At 43.1% G+C, this 20853-nt stretch overlaps 1 protein-coding gene across 4 annotated transcripts in view; it reads left to right on the top strand.

The window, feature by feature from the left end:
- LOC111530453 (putative uncharacterized protein FLJ44672) overlaps positions 1 to 20853 on the top strand; it is a 73353-nt gene that overhangs the window by 13860 nt on the left and 38640 nt on the right. For 3 of the 4 annotated variants that reach the window (XR_002727810.1, XM_023197666.2, XM_023197663.2), the window contains exons 1-2: positions 17638 to 17773; positions 18167 to 18241. The gene's annotated coding sequence lies outside the window, so the exon portion shown is untranslated. Of the gene's footprint in view, positions 1 to 6589; positions 6675 to 16240; positions 16395 to 17637; positions 17774 to 18166; positions 18242 to 20853 lie in introns of those variants that run through there. The other variant, XM_026446732.2, reaches the window with a different exon arrangement.

Raw genomic sequence — 20853 nt, 5'->3', positions numbered from 1 at the left:
TCTTGCTGTGTCACCCTAGGCTGCAGTGCAATGGCACAATCTCAGCTCACAGCAACCTCTGCCCCCCAGGCTCCAGCGATTCAGCCTCCTGGGTAGCTGAGCTTACAGGCGCACGCCACCATGACCGGCTAATTTTTGTATTTTTAGTAGAGACAGGGTTTCGCCATGTTGGCCAGGCTGGTCTCGAACTCCTGACCTCGGGTGATCTGCCCACCTCATCCTTCCAAAGTGCTGCGATTACAGGCATGAGCCACCGTACCTGGCCAAGTTTCCTTACTGTTACCTGAATAGTATCATTTCCTCATTATCTGAAAAATTTTGCTTTAAATCTGGGTCTAAACAATCTTCATGTGCTAACTTTGGTTGTTATGTCTCTTTTAATCTAAACTGGCCTCTGCTTACTATTTTTATTTCCCATTCCATGAATTCTTCATGGAAAGTTATTTCTTTTAAAATAGCGTGCTCATGAGGCTAAAGGGGTAAAGAACATTGATCTCATGGTTGCAGTGTGGATGAAAATTTAGAAATGTGCCTGTTTGCAGCAGCCAGTGGAGGAGGGTTATTAATTTCACAAGCAGATAGTAGCAAAAGGCTGCTTCCAAATAGTATTTGCAGGCCAGCTGCGGTGGCTCACACCTGTAATCCCAGCACTTTGGGAGGTCGAGGTGGGCAGATCACTTGAGGTCAGGAGTTTGAGACCAGCCTGGCCAACATGGTAAAAACCTGTCTCTACTGAAAAGTATAAAAATTAGCCAGGTTTGGTAGCGGGCACCCGTAATATTAGCTGATCAGGAGGCTAGGGCAGGAGAATCACTTAAACCTAGGAAGCGGAGCTTGCAATGAACCAAGATCATGCCACTGCACTCCAGCCTGGGTGACAGAGCAAGACTCCGTCTCAAAAAAAAACAAAAAAGCAAAAAGAAAAAATAGTATTTAGGTTGTGTTCTTTATTGTCTATAATGATTTTCTTTCTCTCTCTTCTTCCTAAGAATATTGAAAAACAAAGTTTAACCTTTTGAGATCTTAGAGTTATTAAGATTGTCTTAGGACCAGGACACTTAAATCTGCCAAAATCTGGATGTTAATGATGGGTCATTTATTTTTATTATTATTATTATTTTTAATTTTTAAAATTTTTATTTCTCAGCCTTGGGATTCTGATATGTAAAAATGCAAGTATCTTCAAAGATAGAAAACATATACATGTATCGTTAAGATGGCAGAACTCAGAATATGCAATCATGGAGCAGTGCCTTCTACCAGCCCCCCAGCTAACTGCAACTGCAAGCATGATTCTCATGCTGTCTTGTACTTAGTGTTCAGCTAGTGACTCAGCTTCCTCAATCATGGGGAAGGGCCATCAGCAAGTAGCACTCAGGCATGGGGGCTTGAGAAAAGATCCCACACACTCGAGGCCATGTTAGACATTTCATGAAAGGATTAGGTGGGTTACCCCCGGCTTTCTCCCCCAGAGTTTATCGAGAGTGATGATAAAGTAAATGCATTGTAAGCCACACATACAAGTTGTGGAGTCAAGGAAACAGTGACTTGTGTGTGTGTCCTGTTTTATAGGCTTTAATTAAATTATTGGTGGCCTTGGATTGGGGGCGGAATTTTGTTATTATTATTTTTTATTATACTTTAAGTTCTGGGATACATGTGCAGAACATGCAGGTTTGTTATGTAAGTATACACGTGCCATGGTGGTTTGCTGCACCCATCAACCCATCATCTACATTAGGTATTTCTCCTAAATGCTATCCCTCCCCTAACCCACCAACCCCTGACAGGCCCTGGTGTGTGATGCTCCCCTCTCTGTGTCCATGTGTTCTCATTGTTCAACTCCCGCTTAAGAATGAGAATATGCAGTTTTTGGTTTTCTGTTCTTGTGTTAGTTTGCTGAGAATGATGATTTCCAGCTTCATCCATGTTCCTGCAAAGGACGTGAACTCATCCTTTTTTATGTCTGCGTTGTATTCCATGGTATATATGTGCCACATTTTCTTTATCCAGTCTATCATTGATGGGCATTTAGGTTGGTTCCAAGTTTTTGCTATTGTGAATAGTGCTGCAATAAACATACGTGTGCATATGTCTTTATAGTATAATGATTTATAATCCTTTGGGTATATACCCAGTAATGGAATTGCTGGGTCAAATGTTATTTCTGGTTCTAGATCCTTGAGGAATCATTACACTGTCTTCCACAATGGTTGAACTAATTTACACTCCCACCAACAGTGTAAAAGTGTTCCTATTTCTCCACATCCTCTCCAGCATCTGTTGTTTCCTGACTTTTTATTATGTGCCATTTTAACTGGCGTGAGATGGTATCTCACTGTGGTTTTGATTTGCATTTCTCTAATGACTAGTGATGATGAGCATTTTTCATGTTTGTTAGCTGCATAAATATTGTATTTTAGATTATTCCTGCTTTGTCTTGTGGACATTCAGTGCATTAGTTATTTAGTGCTATAAATTTCCCTCTAAACACTGCTTTAAATGTGTCCCAGAGACTCTGCTACTTTGTGTCTTTGTTCTCATTGGTTTCAAAGGACATCTTTTATTTCTGCCTTAATTTCATTAGGTACCCAGTTCTCATTCAGGAGCAGGTTGTTCAGTTTCCATGTAGTTGTGCAGTTTTGAGTGAGTTTCTTAATTTTGAGTTCTAATTGCACTATGCAGTGAGAGCCTGTTTGTTATTATCTCCATTCTTTTGCATTTGCTGAGGAGTGTTTTACTTCTAATTATGTGGTCAATTTTAGAATAAGTGTGATGTGGTGCCGAGAAGAATGTATATTCTGTGGATTTGGGTGGAGAGTTCTGTAGATGTCTATTAAGTCCGCTTGGTCCAGAACTGAGTTCAAGTCCTTAATATCCTTGTTAATTTTCTGTCTCATTGATCTGTCTAATAATGAGTCATTTATACTTGCCTTCGCTTTAAGCCTGCTTCAATAGTTAGTAAATACGTTTCCAGAGTTTTTCCAATTTAAAAAAATTGACCTGCACCTTGCTTTGGATTGTACTAAAATCTGATTTCAACACAAGCATAGTCTCCTGAATTGCTTTGGTTTTGTTCAGCTGAAGCCTTGGGGAGCACTGAAGCCAAGGCTCTACTGTACCAAAAATTTGAAGCCCATGCAAATGATCTGTATGTGGAAGGCTACCAGAAGGACTTCCTTTCAGAAGCCCTCGTGGTATGGAATCCCAAGGCTGGAAAACATCATTGAAGTGGGCAATCAAATTAAATTTCTTATTAAAAAGCAAGATGATAATCTGCAGAAACAAATTCAGTGTCTTCCCTAAGGAGAGATTAATTTGATGAAGAAGGGCCTTTTGTTCCCCTCTCATCATGACTTCCTTATATTTACAATTAACATTTAGATTCACTTACTGAACAAACATTTATTTAGTATAAGTATCAGATGTGCAAAACTGGGTCTAGCAAGAACCCTGTCCTTGGGAGGCTTAATATTATGAAAAAAGCAATGAAGAGTTATTGAGCATTTTGGGGGAAGAAGGCAAGGATGGCACATCCAGATCAGTCACTTGTACATCCAGAAGGGAGGGAACATGTTCCAAATATGAGAAAAGGCAGGGGGGTGTCAAAAATGCCCACATATTCACATACCTCAGCCATTCTGTGTGGAGTGAGGAATACCATGTGGGCATGGTGGGATTGCATAGACTTGGGTGGCCAAGTGGAGGGAGGCCTTAGATTCTACAAAAGCAGTGGCAGTCATTAAATGGTCTCATAGCAATTCCCTCTTAAAATAATTTGGATCTGCCCTTTAGAAAGATTAAGCTGGCTTGATTTGGAAGGGTAATATATGGGTAGTTTGAGTGTAGGGGGTTGGAGCAGAAGGCCTGTTTCTACTCATGAAAGGAATGTTGAAGTGGGTTGAGTCTTGCTTACTGATTGAGGTTGTTCATCTGTGTATATTCGTTGGGACTGAGTTATATATGGAGAAGAAAGGTTTAAGATGATACAGCAAGCTGTTTCTGGCTGTGCTGTGGGACAGTTCATCTAAGATTCAGAAGCAGAATTGAGCTGGTTTAGGGGAAAAGTGACTTTTGCATATTTATCTTACAAATAAACAATGACTTTGGAGACATCCAGGTGGTCTCACCTGAATGTCTGAAAATTGCTGTTTTCAAAATTCAAGTCACCAAAATGATTGTTTTCACTATAAAATGAATGCAGAATGGACTATGTTTAAAAATTGGCCAGCCACAGTGGCTTAACACTTGTAATCCCAGCACTTTGGGAGGCTGAGGCAGGTGGATCAGCTGAGGTCAGGAGTTTAAGACCAGCCTTGCCAACATTGCAAAACCCCGTATCTACTAAAAATACAAAAATTAGCCAGGTGTGGTGGCACACACTTGTGGTTCCAGCTACTCAGGAGGCTGAGGCAGGAGAATTGCTTGAACTTGGGAGGCGGAAGTTGCGGTAAGTTGAGATCGCACCAGTGTACTCCAGCCTGGACAAGAGAACAAGACTCTGTCTCTAATAATAATAATAATAATAATAATAATAATAATAATTAGCAGTGCACAGCTGTGTGAGAAAGGCCTGTAAATTTCTTCTAAATGCTTTATAATATCAATATCAACTATGTATTTACAGTCCAAAACTTCTTACTCACAATACAAACTCAGTCAAGAACAAATACAACAGGTAAAATAGTTGTGAAATCCTTTTTAAAAGCACAGATTAATCTTTAAGCTTTAAAAAATTAACCTTTTAAAATGATGGAACTGCTTCTTCCTTCACCTCCCCCAAAAATCTTTTGCAGAAGCTCAATACAGGCACTCCTTGATTTGCCAATATGAACATATGCATTGTAGGGATAACTGAAGCTTTTTTGTTTTCTTTTTATGATACTTTAAGTTCTAGGGTACATGTACACAGCATGCAGGTTTGTTACATATGTATACATGTGCCATGTTGGTGTGCTGCACCCATTAACTCATCATTTACCTTAGATATATCTCCTAATGCTATCCCTCCTCCCTCCCCCCACCCCATGACAGGCCCCGGTGTGTGATGTTTCCCTTCCTATGTCCAAGTGTTCTTATTGTTCAATTCCCACCTTTGAGTGAGAACATGCGGTGTTTGGATTTTTGTCCTTGCGATAGTTTGCTGAGAATGATGGTTTCCAGCTTCATCCATGTCCCTACAAAGGACATGAACTCATCCTTTTTTATGCCTGCATAGCATTCCGTGGTGTATATGTGCCACATTTTCTTTATCCAGTCTGTCATTGATGAACTTTTAGGTTAGTTCCAAGTTTTTGCTATTGTGAATAGTGCCACAATGAACATACATGTGCATGTGTCTTTATAGTAGAATGATTTATAATCCTTTAGGATCAGCCTTGTGATCAGCCTGCCTCAGCTTCCCAAAGTGCTGAGATTACAGGTGTGAACCACTGTGCCCCGCCCTCAGCATGCTTTTGATTTAGCCAAAGCATCAAAGCATTGGTGAAGAATTGAAGATTGGAAGTTAACACATTTTTTGCTAAGGGAAGTAATAGAGAAAGATAAATATTCCTGGAGCTAAATCTTCAATTTGGATTAGTGTGAACATGATAAAACCTTCATTTCTCAAGACAAAGCTCAAATTCAAGGTTGTGAGGAATGCAGTCACTGCTTTTGTTAGGGGCAGTTGTGATAGGGATTGCAGAAACTGAGACAGCAAAGCCTGTATTATGTAAAGAATGTGCAAGCGCCATAGAAGACACTGCAAGGATTGGGTGCTGGAGCAGTGCTGGACCTGCCATCATCACCAGAGTGCAGCAGCTGTCACCAGAAGGAGAATCTCCACTCTCGCCATCACTAACAGCTTTTGACTTTGTCCCACTCATAAAAGATCTTGGAAGGAATTAAAGGTGCTTGGTAGTTTCTCATTCCAACATAACCTTACTTGGCCTGACCATGAAGCATGCATTAGTCTTTGGACAGGGCAATTCAAATCACAGACCACATAACAAAATAATTTTGTGACCGTCAGAACTGTCTCCTTAAACACACCATGGGTGCACTGGTGCACTGTGTTCTCAGCTTGGGGAAAGGTAGATGTCACACATGAAAAGGTGGTGGAGCCAGGCACGTGATGGAGCCTCGAAGAGTGGGAGGCGGCAGCTGGCTCTGTGAGGAGGGTGTGAATCTCATCTCGGGGAGGAGCAGATGCCAGAAAAGGAGGTGAGGAGGATGGGCAGAAGAGGAGGCTGAGCAGCAAGTGAATAGACGCACTCGACCTCAGAGGAGGAGAGTCCCATGTCTTTATTGGTAATATTCAAATGTGGTTCATACCACAGTTATTTTCTGTGGCTGAATGGTTCAACTACTCTGAAATCCATGGGGGAAAAAAAAACAACTCATACTAAAAACCCTTGAGATGCTAAGTTTTAAAGTAAAAGAAATGTTACAAGATTTTCTGAAACCACCAACCTTTAGCAATATTTTCAGACCTTCTCCAACATTTTCCACTGCCTTTGTCAGCAATCATAGATGACCTTCACACTGAGGCGAATCTTCCACTCCCCTTACTCTTTTCCTTTTCTCTCTCTTTCCTTTCCTCATCCAGTAACTCCAGTTGGACTCCATTGTTTCCAAGTCGACTTTCGTCCTCATCCACAGCTCCTCCACACAAGCCCTGAACACCTGTTCATGTAAGTGACATCTTTTATGTCTTTATTTTTATATTTTACTGTATTTTATTTTATTTTAATTTTGAGATGGAGTCTCCCTCTGTTGCCCTGGCTGGAGTGCAGTGGCACAATCTCGGCTTACTGCAACCTCCACCTCCCAGGTTCAAGCATTTCTCTGCCTCAGCCTCCAGAGTAGCTGGGATTGTAGGCGCCTGCCACCACACCCAGCTGATTTTTGTATTTTTAGTAGAGATGGGGTTTCACCATGTTGGCCAGGCTGGTCTTGATCTCCTGACCTTGTGATCCACCCGTCTCAGCCTCCCAAAGTGCTGGGATTACAGGCATGAGCCACTGTGCCTGGCCCATGATTTACTATTTATAAGAACATGGGCTTACTACTTGTGTAACACTTATCCCTGTATTTTAGATGGGAGTTGCTGAGGTTTGGTGACTACATCTGTCCTCTCAGGGAAATGGCCAAATTGTTCAGATTCTCACCTGTATAATGTGAAGTTGTTTCGTTACTACTATGAAATGAGTTATAAAGGGAAATTTTTTATTTTTATTTATTTTTTTATTTTAAGTAGAGACGGGGTTTCACCGTGTTAGCCGGGATGGTCTCGATCTCCTGACTTCATGATCTGCCCGCCTGGGCTTCCCAAAGTGCTAGGATTACAGGCATGAGCCACTGCGTCTGGCCATATTAAGGGAAATTTTTTATAAAAAGAAATAGATTTAGGCTGAGTGTGGTGGCTCGTACCTGTAATCCTAGCACTTTGGGAGGCCAAGATGGGTATGGGTGGATTGCCTAAGCTCAGGAGTTTGAGACCACCCTCGGCAACATGGTGAAAACCCATCTCTACTATACAAAAAAAAAAAAAAAAGCCGGGCATGGTGGTGGATACCTGTAGTCCCAGCTACTGGGGAGGCTGAGGCATGAGAATTGCTTGAGCCTGGGAGGCAGAGGTTGCAGTGAGCTGACATCACACCATTGCCAGCCTGGGCGACAGAGGGAGACTCTGTTAGTAAAATATATCTAGTACCAGATGCTTTTTGGTCTCCTAATGACCTATCAAACTGCAGGTCTCTTGGCTTTGTAATATATTCAGTTCCACATTTATTCAAGGATTGAAGACTTTTTATATCCCCTTTATGTGCCAAGTACTGGGTGGGACGCTGGGTGTCAGAGGTGAACAAATCCCTGACCGAGGATTTCACAGCGGATGTTGGAATTCAGTGCCATTTAGCTTCATTCGATTCTGCAGTAGTCCCAAGATTTTCCAAGATCATCCTGTCCTCCAGTGTCCTGTTGATTCAACTTCAGAATATATCCCAGAGTCTGTCCCTCATCATTCCTCACTGGTGCCACCCTGGGCCATCTGCCATCATCTCTCACCTGGATTATCTCAGTAGTCTCTTAACTGGTTTCCTTGTTTCCATGCTTGCCTCCTTCAGTCTATTCTGTTTGTTTGTTTGTTTGTTTGTTTGTTTGTTTGTTTTTTGAGACGGAGTCTTGCTCTCTCACCAAGGCTGGAGTGCAGTGCTGTGATCTCTGCTCACTGTAACCTCCACCTCCCAAGTTCAAGCGATTCTCCTGCCTCAGCCTCCCTAGTAGCTGGGATTACAGGTGCGAACCGCCATGCCTGGCTAATTTTTTTGTATTTTTAGTAGAGACAGGGTTTCGCCATGTTGGCTGGGCTGATCTTGAACTTCTGGCCTCAAGTGATCCGCCTGCCTTGGCCTCCCAAAGCATTGAGATTACAGGTGTGAGCCACACCTGTACTCCCAATACAACAGCTAGAACAGTCCTTTTACAGTGGAATTCAGATCATGTTTACTCCTCTGTTCAAACTCTGCGTGGCTTTCTGTTTTTACATGATCTGCCCCCCCACTACCTGTCTGTCTGTGCTTCCTGCTACTCTCCTGCTCTTACTTCTCTGTATGAACACGGAGCTCATGGTGTTTCCTTTAACATGCCAGGCATGCTTGACCCTGTCCTGTCTCTGGGCCTTGCTGTTCCCTCTGCCTGCAACATTCTTCCTCTGGCGTCTGCATAGCTCACTGTCTCACTGCTTTGGATTGAGGCTCAAAAATCACCTTATCAAAAGCGGCTCCAGGGTGCTCCGTGTGAAATATATCCTCAACTCATTTCCTATTTGATGTCTGACTCCCCCAACTCTTCTTCACTAAAATAAAATGTAAGCTCTATAAGGGAAGGGATTTTGTCTGTTTTGTTCTGTTGTATCCCTAAATACCTAGAAAGTGCTCAGTAAATATTTGTTGGTTGAATGACTAAATCAACCTATTATTGAATCAGTCAATGTCCTCTGTAGGAGGGACTTCTCATGCCAGTGGTGCCTATCTGTATGTTAGCTGTGTAGGGAGGGACGTGGTCAGAATGGCTCTGTCTGTGTGGAATAGTTTTGCTTAGCATAATCCCAGCAGGCTCCTACTGGGGTTAAGACACAGTTTTAGCCTTATTAGTATCACTCTTTAATCATAAAGTCAGAGGGTGTTAAAATTGGAAGAGATCTGGGAAACTATTTGGTCTGCTTTTCTCATTATTGATGTGAGAATAACAGAGCCTAGAGAAAGTAAGTTAATTACTCACAATCATAAAGCTGTACAGGTCAATCTGAAATTAGGCTTCTGACGTCAGATTCTGTATTCTTTCCTACATGTGTTCTCTCCTGCCTGAGACAGTTCATGGGCTTTCAGGTTTGACAATTTTCTCTCCAGTCTCTAAACAGGAGCTTTTATCTGGACATTCTAGGTTAGCCTAGATGGACGATGACCCTGTGATGTGGGGAGAATCCCAAAGGTTGACCACTGTGAAAATGAACTACCCTAAATGTGTCAGGAGCACCGCAGGCATGCTCACTCCTTCATTTGCTGGAGCCATATAGGGTAGAAAGGAAACCCAAATCAAGACCATTTGCTGCTTCAGTTCCTTTATTGCATGTGACAGTCCAATGTGTCTCCATTTAAACTCAGATTTTTTGATGAATGGTCAGACCAGCTGCAGGCCCTTTGGGCCGGAAGTCTTGATCTCCCAACTGTTCATATTCTTTTCTTTTTCTTTCTTTCTTTTTTTTTTTTTTTTTTTGAGATGGAGTTTTATTTACTCTTGTTGCCCAGGCTGGAGTGCAATGGTGTGATCTCGGCTCACCACAACCTCTGCCTCCTGGATTCAAGTGATTCTCCTTCCTCAGCCTCCCAAGTAGCTGGAATTACAGGTGTGACCACCACACCTGGCTAATTTTTGTATTTTTTTAAGTAGAGATGGGGGTTTCACCACGTTGGCCAGGCTTGTCTCGAACTCCTGACCTCAGGTGATCTACCCACCTCAGCTTCCCAAAGTGCTGGGATTATAGGCATGAGGCACTGTGCCCGGCCGATAACAGATATTTTTTGAGCGCCTGCCAGGTGCCAGGCACAGATCTAGGTGCTGGGAACTTAGGGGAGAATGAGTAAGACAGTCTCTGTTCTCAGGGAGCTTCCGTTCTCGTGGTGGTGTGCTGGTGGGAAAGCAGACTATATACATGCCACAAATGATATGTTTTCAGATGGTGATAAGTAATTTGAAGAAAATAAATAGAGCTGTGGGAGTTAGAATGTTTGGGCATTGGGATGGGCACTGACCTATTGGGGTGGGCAGTGAAGACCTCTCTGAGGAGGTGACATTTGAGCTGAGGCAGCTCAAAGAAGATCTGGGCAAGAGTGGTCCTGATGGGTAGGACATCGAGTGCAGGGGCCTGAGGTGTGAACGGACTTGGCACAGTGTTTAAGCACCACAAAGATGGTCAGGGTGGCTGGAGCATAGTGGAGCCTGAAGGAGGAAGTAATACTCATCTGAGTATTAACTCAGATGAGGATGGAACACCTTCTAGGCTATGAAAAGGAATCTGGATAATTCCAATGGAGTAAGAAGCACTGTGATTAAATCAGGGGTCGGCAAACTCTACGGCCCATGGGTCGAATCTGGCCTGATGCCTTCTTTTATGAATAAACCATATTGGAACACAGTGTCACCCATGGGTTTACATATTGTCCATGGCTGTTTTTAATGTTACAAGAGTAGAGTTGAGTAGTTTCAACAGAGGACATATGACCCAGAAACCTAAAATATTTACTGTCTGGTTTTTATAGAAAAAGTTTACTGACCCCTGAACAAAATGATCTGTGTTTTGAAGAGGAGAAACTCTGGGCACTATTGGCATGGTGTACGCAGGTATACTCTTGTCTCTTACCATTCCCAGACTGGGTACTACTCTGGGAATGAATGGTAAGAGACAAGAGTATACCTGAATAGTTCAGATAAGAAATAACTAGATGTTGGCCAGGCGCGGTGGCTCACGCCTATAATCCTAGCATTTCGGGAGGCTGAGGTGGGTGGATCACGAGGTCAGGAGTTGGAGACCAGCCTGGCCAACATGATGAAATCCCATCTTTACTAAAAATAGAAAAAATAGCTGGGTGTGGTGGTGCACACCTGTATTCCCAGCTCCTTGGGAGGCTGAGGCGGGATAATTGCTTGAATCCAGGAGGCGGAAGTTACAGTGAGCTGAGATCGTGCCACTGTACTCCAGCCTGGGCGACAGAACAAGACTCTGTCTTGGAAAAAAAAAAGAAAAAAGAAATAACTAGAAAACAAAGATCACACTGTTTTTATTCTATTTAAAAACACCTAGCTATGCTTTGTACTCATTAAATATGGTTGAATGAGTGATGAGATGCTGAATAGGAGGTGCCAGTGAATATGAAGGGGAAGTGAGGTTTTGAGAGATATTTAGGAGGTAAATATGATCCACCTACCTCGGCCTCCCAAAATGCTGGGATTACAGGCCTGAGCCACTGTACCTGGCCAAAGGCAGGTTTTTTTGTTTTTGTTTTTGTTTTTGTTTTTGTTTTTAGACGGCGTTCCGCTTTTGTTGCCCAGGCTGGAGTGCAATGGTGCGATCTCGTCTCACTGCAACCTCCGCCTCCTGGGTTCAAGCGATTCTCCTGTCTCGGCCTCGCGAGTAGCTGGGATTACAGTCATGTGCCATCACTCCTGGCTAATTTTTTTGTATTTTTAGTAGAAACGGAGTTTCGCCATATTAATCAGGATGGTCTCCATCTCCTGACCTCAGGTGATCCGCCCGCCTTGGGCTCCCAAAGTGCTGGGATTACAGGCGTGAGCCACCACGCCTGGCCAAAGGCAGCTTTTTAAAGGGTTGCACAGCACTGCATATGCTACTTAAAATGAGAAATTATTCTTCATTCTTAGAATGCCAGTTGGTTTTATTGGTTGATAAATTCCCAGTTACTCGTACTCACAAGCACAACATTGATGATGAGTCTGACATCCCTCATAACTTAAGAGTCATTAGTATGACTGCCCTATGGAGGCATACTGCTCTATCTCGGATTTATTTCAATAATAAAACCTTTGGAAGGTTTAATAATGAAACCTACTTAAGGCCCTTTGCTCAAGAAGTCTGAATTGCTGATCACTGCAATTACTTCCATGGCAGCTGTAGAGCAATTTAACAGGATAAGAGTAAATAAGATAAATTACACTCAGATTCTTAATAGATTGATATGCAAAAGTATGTAAAGGAAGATGGGGATGGGAGAGGGGTGCCTTTCAAATTTCTGCACACAGTAATAAAATAGGGAACTGGGCCATTGTAGCCATTACTGCTAGGGATTAGTCATCTAGTAACAAGCTCTGGGGCTCAGTGGTGGGTAGAACATCCTGTTTATTATAGACAAATTGGGTTAATTCTCTTGTTTGTGTGCCTCTGTGGAGAGGGTGGGAATTCTAGGTGATTTGCTACTTGTCTGATTTAGAATACTCCCCTTTCTACTAAAGAATTAGTATCTTTGGTGTGAAAATAGGGAGGCAGACCAGTTTTACAATTAGCTACTGACCAGGAGAATAAGTTTCTGCCAGGTGAGTGGTTAAAAAAAGGCAGACTAGAAAAATAACTAGGATGTTAAGTGTTTCTTATTTACAAGGCTAACATAAGTTCTCCCTATGTGTTGGAGATGGAGGAGGGGATGGATCAGTTAAGAAGTGAGTACTGGCCGGGCACGGTGGCTCAAGCCTGTAATCCCAGCACTTTGGGAGGCCGAGATGGGCGATCACGAGGTCAGGAGATTGAGACCATCCTGGCTAACACGGTGAAACCCCATCTCTACTAAAAAAAATACAGAAAACTAGCCGGGCGAGGTGGCGGGCGCCTGTAGTCCCAGCTACTCGGGAGACTGAGGCAGGAGAATGGCGTGAACCCAGGAGGCGGAGCTTGCAGTGAACTGAGATCTGGCCACTGCAGCACTCCGCACTCCAGCCTGGGCGACAGGGCGAGACTCCGTCTCAAAAAAAAAAAAAGAAAAGAAAAGAAGTGAGTACTATGCTTGCTTTGAGTGTCCCTCAATTTGTGTTTAGGGAAGAAGAGTGAGGATGTGGTTATATGGGTAGGGGGTGGGCCCAGGGAAGGGGCCCAAGGAAGGAAATTCAGGAGACTTGACTGCAGTTCTATCCTTATGGACATTCCTTGGCACCTGATCACATTATGGATGATTCACAATCTGCTGAGTATTGATTTTTCTTTTCTTTTCTTTTTTTTTTGAGACAGAGTTTCGCTTTTGTTGCTTAGGCTGGAGTGCAGTGGTGCAATCTTGGCTCACCGCAACCTCTGCCTTCTGGGTTCAAGTGATTCTCCTGCCTTAGCCTCCTGAGTAGCTGGGATTAGACGCATGCGCCACCACACCCAGCTAATTTTGTATTTTTACTAGAGACAGGGTTTCTCTGTGTTGGTCAAACTGGTCTCAAACTCTCGACCTCAGGTGATCCATCTGCCTCAGCCTCCCAAAGTGCTGGGATTACAGGCATGAGCCACCTCACCTAGCCAATCACAATTTTAAAAAACCACCATAGCCTCGTTAATGATGTTCAGTAGCTCATCACCACAAATCATTGTGCACAGTCACTATATCAGAGGCTCTAAACTGCCCAATTTTTTTTTTTTTTTTTTTAGATGGAGTTTTGCTCTATCGCCCAGGTTGGAGTACAGTGGCACAATCTCTGCTCACTGCAACCTCTGCCTCCTGAGTTCAAGAGATTCTCATGCCTCAACCTCCCGAGCAGCTGGGATTACAGGTATCCGCCACCCCACCCAGCTAATTTTTGTATTTTTTTTTTTTTTTTGAGACGGAATCTCGCTCTGTCGCCTGGGCTGGAGTGCAGTGGCCGGATCTCAGCTCACTGCAAGCTCCGCCTCCCGGGTTTACGCCATTCTCCTGCCTCAGCCTCCCGAGTAGCTGGGACTACAGGCGCCCACCACCTCGCCCGGCTAGATTTTTGTATTTTTTAGTGGAGACGGGGTTTCACCATGTTAGCCAGGATGGTCTCGATCTCCTGACCTCGTGATCCGCCCATCTTGGCCTCCCAAAGTGCTGGGATTACAGGCTTGAGCCACCGCGCCCGGCCTAATTTTTGTATTTTTTAGTAGAGACGGAGTTTTACATTGTCAGCCAGGCTGGTCTCAAACTCCTGACCTCAAGTGATCTGCCCGTCTCGGCCTCCCAAGGTGCTGGGATTATAGGTGTAAGCCAACATGCCCAGCCTGAACTGCCCAATTTTAAAGGGATAATTGGGAAAACAATTGTTTAAAAAGGAAATGAAGGAGTTGCCATTACTGCGCTTAGCAGTGTGAAGACCCTGGAAAACCTGTGTGAACTCCTGGGGGTTCACAGTCTATTGCCTGGTCAAGAGCCTTAGAAAACCAGGAGCCTTAGGAGACCAGATTCTGAAAGCTCCCAGGGTTGTATAAACTACATTAAGTTCCATGATGCCCAATGAGTAGTCCCACATTTCCACAGTAGACACGCTATTGCTGCTTCTTTCCTTATCATGAGAAGAGCAGAAGGTGCAGATAATACATGAAGCAGGAAGACAAAGGGGAGACACTGAACTTGTCACCTACCTTTGGGTGCCCCTCATGCTTTGTGTTTCCCATTGAGCCTCACTTATCAGTGACACAGGGAATGGTTCCTTTGCTCTCTACTTTCCTGTGGCTGCCTGGAGGTAGGGGAGGCAGATCGTGCCACTTGCCGACATTATGTTGCTGTGGATTAGTTGGAGGGACAGGAACAGGAAATGTTCCTGGCGGTGTATGTGTCACTGGGGCTCACAGGGGTACTTTTTAATCTTCTCACTAGCCTCTGTGATTCTGTGACCCTGGTTATTACATGTTCAGAAAGTGTCAGCTTATTTGAAAGGGATACTCTTATTTTCTATTTAAACATTGCCAAAAACCATCACACTTTTTTTTAATTGAAATATTTTTGTATTTTTTATTTTTTGGAGACTAGAGTCTTGCTCTTTCGTATGGACGTGAAGGGAGTCTTAGTCCTTCCCCTACAGTATGTCTTTAATTTGATAACATATCAATGAAGGATCATGTCTGAATGAATTATGGGAGTTTAGGACCTAAAAAAGGAAGGTCCCAGAAACCGGACTTTGGTTTATTTCTACTACTACACTTGCTATTGAAATCAAGCAGACAACTTCATTTCTCCTGAATTCAGCTTTCTCATGTGTCAGAATGGGAGAGGAAGGGAGGCGCTGGGATAAGTGTCATTCCACTGTCTGGAGTTCTAATCTGGCTAACACATGTGTGAAAAATTCTTAGATTTGTTGACAGCGGTTTCCTGGATTGCTGTCTTGAACGATTCTGAACAGACTCAGCAAGAAAGTGTGTTTCAGTTGATTGGGTGTGTCTGTCATGGAGAAGGAAGTAAGGAGTGGGGAGCACGCAGCATTCCCGGGGCATTCCTGTCCATTGTCTCAATACCTGCTGCTGACGTTTCCTGTCCCTTATCAGGAATACTGACTATTCTGCATCTAATCACTTGAACTTAGTGAGTACTACTTAGTTGCATCATAGACACCACCTGTCTTTGAACAGCTACTCTGCCTCTTGAGAATGCAAAGGCTGCCAGGGGCCACTGCTGTATGGTATGGACTTCGGTCATTTCTGCTTAGAACACAGAGGTCATTTTGACTAATAACATAACTCTCGTTTTGATTGAAAGTATTAAAATGGGCTGGGCAAGATGGCTTATGCCTGTAATCCCAGCACTTTGGGAACCTGAGGTGGGTGGATCACTTGAGGTCAGGAGATCGAGACCATCCTGCCTAACATGGTGAAACCCCATCTCTACTAAAAATACTGGGTGTGGTGACCTGTGACTGTAGTCCCAGCTACTTGGGAGGCTGAGGCAGGAGAATCGCTTGAACCCAGGAGATGGAGATTACAGTGAGCTGAGATTGCACCACTGCACTCTAGCCTGGGCAAGACAGCAAGATTCCATCTCAAAGAAAAAAAAAGAAAGTGTTAAAATGTTCCTCCTAAAAGTACTTTTAGGCTTGTTCTTCAGATTTGCCCAATATCCTAAGCAAAATGCCTTCAATATGAAGTGAATATTGCTCGATTATAGGGAACTTGTTCATAATGTACTTGAGAATGCAGATACAAATAAAAGAATGTCTGCGTCAAATTTTATCTTCTACAAATTATTTTCTCTTGCACTTTCAGTTGAAGCTCTTGGACTCACTGAGGCAGTAAAAGTACCATCTCCTGTGTTTGAATCAAACCCCGAGTGCCTGTATGTAGAAGGCTTGCAGACAGGACTTCCTTTCAAAACCCTCCTGGTTTGGAATTCCATGACTTGAAAGGATCGTCCATGGGGGTAATAAAATCAAGTTTGTTGTTAAAAAAGTAAGTTCCAGGCTGGGTATGGTGGTTCATGCCTGTAATCCCAGCACTTTGGGAGGCCAAACCAGGTGAATCACCTGAGGTCAGGAGTTCGAGACCAGCCTGGCCAACATCTCTACTAAAAATGCAAAAAATAAGCCAGGCATGGTGGCTGGTGCCTGTAATCGCAGCTACTTGGGAGGCTGAAGCAGGAGAATCGCTTGAAGCTGGGAGGCAGAGGCTGCGGTGAGCTGAGATCATAGCACTGTACTCCAGACTCTGAGTCTGGAGTGAGACTCTGCCTCAACAACAACAACAATAATAAAAAAGTAGGTTCTATTTGCCACTGTAGTCATTTCTGGAATTAAAACAATAAACTGACATTTCTACTAAAATGTTTTTCTAGCTAGAGGTGACAGGCATGCCTGTAAGTCCTTGATGGAAAAGCCTGGCTCTGAGCTGCAGTGCTGGCACTCTCCATTGCCCCTGCAGTCCCTCATCCTGTACTCAGCTGTCTTCATCAGTGCAAGATTAGTGACCACTGCCTTCATGGTGTTCAGAGGCACTGCGGTGGCTCACAGTATGCCTAAGTACTTGAATGAAGTTTAATTTGCTGGGTTTTATCTGCTCTGTTATTCCTGGGTCAGTCTAGTGAGCAACTAAATATTGATGATTGAGTTTCTTTTCTTTTCTTTTTTGTTTTTTTGAGACAGAGTTTCATTCTTGTTGCCCAGGCTGGTGTGCAATGGCATGATCTCGACTCACTGCAAACTTTGCCTCCTGGGTTCAAGCGATTATCTTGCCTCAGCCTCCCAAGTAGCTGGGATTACAGGCATGCACCACCATGCCTGGTTAATTTTTGTGTTTTAGTAGAGACAGCTGATTTTTCTGTTTTTAGTAGAGACAGGGTTTCACCAAGTTGGTCAGGCTGGTCTCGAACTCCTGACCTCAGGTGACCCACCCACCTCGGCCTCCCAAAGTGCTGGGATTACAGGCGTGAGACACCGCACCTGGCCTGATGTGATGATTGAGTTTCTTATTATATCTACATTTCTGTAGAATTTTAGTAGCCGAAGAAAGTACACTAGTGTTAAATTTTCTTTTTCATGAAAGAAGTAATTTATTCTTCATATAATTACTTGCCAGTCATGGAACGGAAAAGTCAGGGTTTTTGTCCACAATGATAGGAATTATTGTTACATTACGGGATGACTCTGCGAATGCCTTTAGGGAAAAACACTGGTCATATCATGACTGTTTTACTAGCTGTGAGGCCACCATTGTACTGACTACCGTAACATTTCTTGGTTTTCTTTCTAGACCTGAACTAGTTATTTCCTACTTGCCTCCTGGAATGGCTAATAAACACTAAAGGTAAGAGATTACCTGTATTTCATATTATAGTTCACTGCATTAAGACATTCTTTCTCAGCATTCCTTAAATAACACAGAATCATTGACCACTCTCTTTGGGGGACTTGCAGTTAGTTTCTTGGCTTTTTAAGGTATTTTATTTAATGGACCTCTTTTTCTTTCTGTTTTTTAAAAAAAAAAAATTTATTGGAAGTATCACATTTGCAATCCCACTTCATTTATGTTTCCATGGCTTTGTTGAGCCCCCTGTGGAGGATTACACTACAAGTTTAATTCCGCAGGTTCCTTTGAAAAGAGCCAAACTGAATAAATTTTAATACTCTGCTCTTATAAAGCATCTCCTTCTGTATTTTTTCCTACAATATACTAAGTAATTCTGTGCTTATTTTACAGCTTCGCAGTTTCTGAAAAGATCATGAAGCTTTGAGAGTAATGAAAAGCTTCCTGACATTGAGGTCACTGTGGAAGGTAAGGGCCAGTCCTTGGCATGTTTCTGTTGATTCTCCAGTTTAATAGTTATGTCAGTTCACTAGCTACATGTTTATACAGATGAACATAACCAAACTAGTTTTACATGTGAACAGCTGCCTGTGATAAAGCTAAACTTCTGAATGTTTTTAACTGAGATTTTGAAAATCATTAACAGAAAATAACTAACATGGATCACATCATAAACTGGACTCAAAAAAATTCCTAAAATGCTTTTCCTTTATTGCAACAAATAAGGGTGCAGAGGGTCACGTGGAATGTTTCTTCATCTTTTGTCTTCTTTGTTTTTAAACAGCAGTGCTTGGAATGAAAGTATTTCCTGCAACACCCTCTAATGTACTTCCTTCTCTCTGTGCCCACGGGGTCTGCAGGGTTCTCATATTTTCATGTTCACAGTATTAAAATACTTCATACAATACCAAAGACAGTTCCCAACCAACCATCAAATATGGGTATTTCTTCCATCTCCTCATAAATTTAAAAGGAAATGACTGCATTAGGATCTTTCTTTTTTTTTTTTTTTTTTTGAGACAGAGCTTCACTCTGTCGCCCAGGCTGGAGTGCCATAGTGCGATCTTGGCTTACTGCAACCTCCGCCTCCCAGGTTCAAGCAATTCTCCTGCCTCAGCCTCCCGAGTGGATGGGACTACAGGTGCACACCACCATGCCCAGCTAATTTTTTGTATTTTGGTAGAGACAGGTTTCACCATGTTGCCCAAGGTGGTCTGAAACTCCTGAGATCAGGCAATCTGCCCACCTCAGCCTCCCAAAGTGCTAGGATTACAGGTGTGAGTCACCAAGCCCAGCCTAGGATCATTCTTTATGTCCTAAGTGTTGAATTTTTAAGTAAGAGTTGCAGTACTGGTGTTTAGTGGTGCAGTAATTTCCATTTAATCATCTGGCATACTCAGAGAGAGGATACCAGATACTGAGCGTATACCTCACAGAGAGGATACCAGATGACTAAATGGGGACTACAGCAAGGATTTAAACTCTTCATTCATTGATCCTGTTAAAGGAAAGATTACTTAATAACATAAACTCTTGGTTATGAATTAGATGTTTCTCCTATGAAAGCTTATAGGCATCTTTGAGCAACTTAATAACAGACTATTTCTGTTCAGAAATGCAAAGAACTAAAAATATGTTCAAACCTTTACTTTCCTCCTTTTGGAAAAGATCAGAGTATTGGAGATCTCTCCTCTACACGAGGTGTCATCCTTTCCTGAAGGAGCTCCTTGTAAAGTGCATGAGGTGTTTCATTTATTTATTTATTTATTTATTTATTTATTTATTTATGTATGTATGTATGTATGTGAGACAGAGTTTCACTCTTGTCCAGCGTGGAGTGCAGTGGCACTGTCTTGGCTCACAGCAACCTCTGCCTCCTGGGTTCAAGCGATTCTTTTGCCTCAGCCTCCCAAGTAGCTAGGATTACAGGTGCCTGCCACCACGCCCAGCTAATTTTGTATTTTTAGTAGAGACAGGGTTTCTCCATGTTGGTCAGGCTGGTCTCGAACTCCTGACCTCAGGTGATCTGCCTGCCTTTGCCTTGGCCTCCCAAAGTGCTGGGATTACAGGCATGAGCCACCGTGCCTGGCCGAGGTGTTCCTTTTGGTAAAAAGACACACTCCGTGACCACACAGACCTGAGCCTCAATTTATAAAGATTTGAACAAAGTGAGCAATGACCCTATGTAAAAGGGGGGTTAATTCCAAGGTGACAGGAACTTTATGAAGAAAATTACATTTAAATTGGGCCTTGATGGAAGAGGAGAATATCACCAGGCAGAGACAAAGCTACTCCTGATAGAAGGAATAGCATGAGCAAAAGCGCAGATTAAAAGGTCCAGGAAATGATGACAGTCTCACCTTCTAGGGAGCATGGTCGTATATCTTGTTCCAACTGTATCTGGTATCTCAAAAACTTTAGGGTCAGAAGAAGTCCTGGGACCAGCTGGTTCTAGGGTCACAGTAGTTGTACTCTAAAGCAATTAGTCCATACTGTCTTCAATTGATATACTGGTGAGGGAAGCAACTGAAGAAGTAATGACCCCAAAGCTTCACCAGGATGGTGAGATGAGAGGCCACCACAAAGACCAAGACGCTCAGAAGGAAAGGCGGAACAGTGAGAAAACAAGCTGTCCCAAAGCCCAGTAACACATGCTTAGGTTGAGAGGTGGAGGAGAAGGTGTTTTATAGGATGATGACACATTCTGCAAAAGCAGTGAGGGCTGCACAAGACAGTGATGTGAGCCTCCGCAAGGAGAAAGTGCCAGGTCAGCGAGCCCTGGGGGAATACAGTCTCCTTTAAAATACTCTGGACAGAGAACAGCAGCTAGGAAAGTGACTCTGATTTCTACTCTTGGCCTCCCCTCCTAACTCTAGTATAAAGTGGCATGTATATGCTGGTGCTCTGATCTCAGTCTGTGGATATTAGATATTAAGATTGGGGAGGAAATAAAACAGCCAGTTAAGTTGCACCGTTTTTACAGGCACTGTCAGTAGCATATAAGAAACAGCATGTTTCTCAAAAGTAAATTAGTTCATAGTAGTCAGTTGGCACATTTGGCAGGTACTTCTGTGAGCATT

Source organism: Piliocolobus tephrosceles, unplaced genomic scaffold, assembly GCF_002776525.5.
Source record: "Piliocolobus tephrosceles isolate RC106 unplaced genomic scaffold, ASM277652v3 unscaffolded_76, whole genome shotgun sequence".
NCBI lineage: Eukaryota > Metazoa > Chordata > Mammalia > Primates > Cercopithecidae > Piliocolobus > Piliocolobus tephrosceles.
The sequence above is the reverse complement of the archived record's forward strand: the minus strand, read 5'-3'. Positions and strand labels throughout refer to the sequence as shown.